Source organism: Lolium perenne, chromosome 7 (assembly GCF_019359855.2).
Source record: "Lolium perenne isolate Kyuss_39 chromosome 7, Kyuss_2.0, whole genome shotgun sequence".
In the NCBI taxonomy this organism is placed as follows: Eukaryota; Viridiplantae; Streptophyta; class Magnoliopsida; order Poales; family Poaceae; genus Lolium; species Lolium perenne.
In genome coordinates, this window is record NC_067250.2 from 232,808,490 (window position 1) to 232,814,489 (window position 6,000).

Genomic DNA, 6,000 nt, shown 5'->3' on the forward strand with positions numbered 1-6,000 from the left:
CCGAGATGTATAGATTTCATTACTTGTCAGAATATCCCTCTGATCCTGTTGTTGATATCTTGTTGATTTCTATTGTAGGTATCAGTATCATTTTCATACCACGACGATAATCTGCAAGACCAGCTTAGTTCAGAGTTTAGGCTGCTCCTGAATTTCATTCATGTGTGCATCTTTTGTCTATGTAAACTTGTAAAGCATGTGTGGCAGCTTAGTTCAGCTTTGATCCACTTTTCCATACATTTTTTTCATGTAAGATTGTTGGTTTCTGCAAACAACTAGGTCCCCATTTGGTATTTCATTGGATACAAACCTGAATACAAGTGTGTGTGGAGTTCTGTGTGCAAGCAGAGCAGGGGAGAACTTCATGAGCAAAGGAGAACTTCATTAACATGCAGATTGATAGCTTTTCCATTGAACCACGATTGGCCTGCCACTGACCGGCGAGGAGGCGCCCCAAGGGGCGCCCCAACCACTAGTTTGGACAAATTTCATGCCCAATAGGGATGAAATAGATCTGCTAACGAGAGAGCAGAACTGTACAACAACTTTCTTTGACAAGCCGAGCAACAGGGCCGGCGACTCATTTTGGCTTGGCGACTGTAAATACATGATGACTGAATCTCTTTGCCATCAGTAGATTTCTATTATCAGAACCTAGGGCCTATACCACAAGAGCGAGAAACTAAAGAACCAGTTAAGAGGGAAGCTGTCGGTGGTATACTATGTGCAAGCAAGGTGCATCGGATTATACTATGTGCAAGCAAGGTGCATGGACATATGACAAGGTATTATGAGCACGTTTTCTCATTAGATAGTGCCATAGTATAATCATCCGTCGTTGCAACTTTATCACCTTAAGTAAAGCCTCAAATGTCACCAGTTAGGCATTTTCTATAGAATAACGGTTGGGACATTAAATTCCGAATCTTCTTTGAACTCATTTATTTCTAGTTGAAGTTAAGCCAATTTGTAGGCCAAAGAATTTTTTTTTCCTTGGATTAAAGGAGCTCCCACAACAAAATCCATCCAAGTTGCTCAGTGATTATTCATGATGCGATGCGGCTATGAAGTATGACATATTCTACTTTCCGGTCTGTGTAAAAAAAGGATAGCCGTTTATGATGGCGTGACATGGGCTGAAATTGTGAGAGCGCCGGCCACGTCCCAGAGAAGCGGCGTTGTAGGAAGGAGCGTCACACGGTGAGGGGGCATAGATCGAAGTTGTAAAGTTTTGGCAGGAAGCATTTTATAGAATCCGGAGAAGGCGCACAGTGGAAGTGGTTGTTAGGCGGGAAAATATCTAGTGATACCATCCCTTACATGATACCATGATACCACTTCATAAAATTTGAATTCTAATTGTCGAAAATTTTAGAAAAAAATTTGTGGCTGTTGACAAGATGTGTGTTTACATTCTCTAGATTTTTCACAACCAAATTTAAAATACACCAAGAGAAACAAAAAAGACAAATTGTATGTGAACAGTGGCATTTTGTGTTTTTGTCTTTATGTGACACTATTCATGTTTCATTTCTCAATTTTGTTTCTGTTAGGGTATTTTAAATTTAGTTATGAAAGTTACAGGGGCACGTAGAGACGCATCTTGTGAACACCCAAAATTTTGGTTTAAAATTTTTTAATATTTAAAATTTAAATTCTAAAGGGTGGTATCATGGTATCAAATAAGATATGGTATCACTAGATATGTTCTCGTTGTTAGGCCAGTCCTAGGAGGAGTTCGGGCATGCCAATTGCCAAGTGAGGAAAGCAAATGAAAACGTACACGTTTCGTCTGACGATGGAATCACCCGACCGGATTGGCCTTGATGCAAACAAAGAGCGGACAGGCAGCAACAGAAGTAGTAGTAGACGGCCTCCATTTACGCGAGACTGATTAGGTACACGAGTATACATACGCCATACGGTATAGGTACGTGAGAGGGAGACGTGGTGATCAAAGTGGAAGACAAAGCGACAGGCAGCGCGCGCGCAAAATGTACCAACAATGATCCATCCATCCACGACTCGAAAAGTTTTGAACTCGCCGTGCGACTGAATGCGGATCAGGAAAGGCACAGGGCTAGATCGAGTTTGATGGAGCTAGAGTAGAGCAGCAGGGCAGTAAATCGCTTCTGCACTTGTCTCTCCCCATGCCGATGTGCTGGTCTGCCGCGCCGCGCCGCGCATCAAGAGTTGACGGCGACGGCCGCGTGCGCGGTGAGATCGATCAGAGCCACGAGCTAGCGTGCTCCGATATCGTGTCGCCAACTGCAGGTCGATCCGTGCAGGGACGGAGCCAGAAATGAAATACAAGGGGGGTAATCTTAGTATAAGGGGGCAGAACTAGCTAAAATTACATAAATAAGGAGCTGACATGACTTGTGTTCAAAGGAAAATCATGAGCATAGGGGGGCTGCGCCCCCCCTCGTCCCCTCTTGTCTCCGTCCCTGGATCCGTGACCACGGCGAACCCCGACTGATGATGAGACGTGTCAGCACTGAGCAACGTCCCACTCCTGCCGCGCTGCGTGCGGAGATAAACGTGCACTCGGATGCCATATGGAGTACTGTAACTACGAACGAGTTTAGCCAGCACGGCCACGGCCACGGCCACGGAGAATCCTCTTCCTCTTCCTCTGCTCTCTCCCTCCACAGGCCACAGCTCTCCCTCTCCTTTCAACCTCCACAGCTCTCCCTCTCCTTTCTCCCTCCACAGCTCAGAGCTGCTCCTTCTCCAGCGTGGCTCTCTTCCCCACTTCCCAGCTAGACGGAACCGTTCGCCGAGCTCTCGTCCAGCTCGTTCAGCTGGGTTTTTTTCAGGCTGCTCTTTTCCTCCTAGCATTCTCCGTGCTTCCACCGCTACAGACCTCCCTCGCCCCGGAGGATAAGAGCAGTCGCGCCGCCAAGCCCACCGATTTCGCCACCCTGTCCCACACATGCCTCATCACAGGGCCGGGCTGGCTAAATCTGGGGCCCATGCGACACTCTAAAAGTGGGCCCTATAGCACTAGAAATTTTTGACTATTCGATCATTATAACATATATATCAAAGTATTTTACATAGAAAATAGATATATCAAGAAGGATACCTATTAAACTCGGTGTCACATAATATTTATTTGACCAACATCATTTTTGGGTTCTTCAAAATAAAATCTTCAATAATATCCTTATAATCAATCTTCTCCAACACTTCACTCTACCTCAACATTATTTCGATCAATGCAAGGAACAATAGCAAGTGCAAGAGTTGAAGAATCAACATCAACTGACTGATTATCGTTGGACACGTTTTGTTTATTTTTAACAAACTTGTCAATTGCACCTTTTTTTAGATTGAATCAATTTTTCTTCCTTTTCTTTTTTCTTACGCTTTTGAAAATCAGATTCGGGATTTCCCATGTTGACTCCTACAAAAGAGATAAACAAGGGTACAACACTATTAAACAAATTTGGGAATTCGGATTTAAAAACACCTAAGCCAGTACCGTCTTAGAGCATCTACTAGGGTAAAAACATAACAAAAAAAGAAGTAGAGATGTCGCAGGGCCGCACCTGTTCTGTTGATCTGTTGGGGCTGGTAAAGTGGTAATCCAATAGGCGGAGGAAAAATATGACCGTTGAAACGAGCTCCTGCGACTGGAAGGGCGACGAGGCGGGCGTCTCCGCGGCCCCCTCCCCCGCCGAGCGCCGGCGAGCCCCCACTGGGAGTTCCCCGATGGGGGCAGCGGCGCCCCAGGGTGGGTCGCGGTTCTGGGCCTTGGCAGGGGAGAGCTCTGACGAGGAGGAGGAAGTTCTGGCGCAGCTGGAGGTGCCGGAGTCGCCCGTGCCCTCCAGATCTGGCCCAACTCCGGCGTGCCTTGGTGATTTTCTTGACCCCGCGTGGACCAGGGTGGGTAGCGCGAGGCTGCGGGGAGGTCGCCGCAGAGCTTGGGCGCCGGGCGGCCGCGGCTCGCGGTTCCGGGCAGCGGCCGGAGCTGCTACTGCTCGACCTCTGGGGACGCGGGGAGGCACGGTGGTGGCCAAGGAATCACAGATCCAGTCGCGTCCTGTGGAGATCTCCGGTGTGGCACCAGGCGTGGCTGATCTGCCGTCGGCGTGCGCCGGTGAGGAGCAGGCGGCGCCGCCCGCGCCGCCAGTCTTCGTTGAGGGTGGGACAGTGCCGTGGGTCACCAGCGTGGTGGGCCCGAGACAGGTGGGCCACAGGGTCCCCACTTCCAGTGGCTCTGGCGTCGGGTCCGTTCGTGGGCCTGGGGAAGCCGCTCCCCTGGAGGTGGGCCGTGGACAGGCTGTGCCTTTGGCCTCCCAACGGCCCAATCCAGCTCCTCAGCCCAGCCCAAAGGTGGACGGCGGACCTGCTGCACTACTTAAGTGGCGTTGGATCCCCGTGGGAACCCTAGATCTCACTCTCAGTCACGCCGCCACTCTCTCAGACGTGCGCTCCTGGCTCAGATCCACTAGGTCCACCGGCCAAATTCCTCGCCGCCTCTCCTCCGCCTCGGCCGTAGGGTCGCCGCCGGTGGGTATGGAGCGTGGCCGTGGTGATTCGAGGATGGGGAGTAACAAGAGAAGTTTTGATGAGTTCAACTCCGAGGAGGGGCGCGGCTACGAAAGGGAGGTGCGTGAAAGGAGAAGCTTTGCGGACGAGGGCCGCCGCCGTGACCGCGACCGCGACTGGGCTCGTGACCGTGCCCGAGAGCCAGAGTGGCGGAGGGACGGTGGTCGGTGGCGCGAGGAGGAGGACCGACCCGCCGCGGGGTCATCCGGCATTCGGGAACAGCACAAGAAGAAGTGGGGGAACAACCGGCAGGGGGCCCAACCGTCCAAGGCCAAATCGGTGTCGCACTCGACGCCCCAGGCCCCTTCGGCGCCGACCCCGCCGCCGGTCACCTCCTCTGATGCGGCTGAGGTGGTGCCCGCCGGAAAAAAGGCAAACATCAAGTGCTACAATTGCAGTAGAGAGGGCCACTACCAATCTGGCTGCCACTTCCCGGCGCATTGCGGCGTCTGTGACCTGGATGGACACACCACGGGCATGTGCCCCAAGAACTCCAAGAAGGCCTCCTTACAGTGGTATGGGTATGCGATTGATGGCGTGGGCTTCCACTGCCTGGAGGTGGAGGAGGAGACGCTGCCGGTGGGCCCTGGAGGTGGCACGGACCACACGGCTCTTGTCATTGCAGTGGAGAACACCATGACCTGCGATCTCCTTACTCAAGACCTGAAGGCGCGGGTGGAAGACAACTGGGATTGGAGGGTCAGGCGTATCAGTGACACTGACTTCGCAGTGGTCTTCCCAACCAAGGCGAGCCTCAACCTCTGCAAGAACCTTTGCAAGAACGCTGGGGGCATCGCCCTCCCAGTTAGCAAGATCTCGGTGCTATTTGCGGACGCCACCGCGACTCCTCAAGCCTCTTTGGCCCTCACCAAGGTCTGGGTCCACCTCTCCGGAGTCCCCGAGGTGCTACGCTCCGTGGATCTTCTGCTGGAGGGCACCAAGATGCTGGGTCGCCCGCGCGTGGTGGACGAGGACTCTTTGGCGGCCCTGGATGGCCCGGTGAGGATGCTCTTCCACTCCCATGCCCCGGACAAGATCCCTCCTTCGATCCTGGTGTTCGTCAACATGCAAGGTTTCCGGCTGGGGGTGTCAGTGGAGTGTACCAAGGCCAGCGCCAGTGACCCCAAACCTCCGCCACCAGGCCCGAGCAACGGAGAGGATGATGAGGAAGAAGTGGAGACTGAGGATCAGAGCCGCTCTGCTCCCCACTGGAAGCGGAGCAATATGAAGAGCAAGGACAAGGGGCCAATGTGTGATGTTACAAGCACCAAAGCTGGCGATGCTGATGCTGGCAAGGATGGGTCCGCTGACAAGAGTCCGCTTCTGAAAGAACAGCTACAGAAGCCCCTACCCTTCCAGTCTTCGGTGGGCAGCAGTAGCGTCCCTCTCCCCTCGTTCAAAGACCACTCCGCCACGAAACCTGCATCTGCCCCGCCCAAGTCC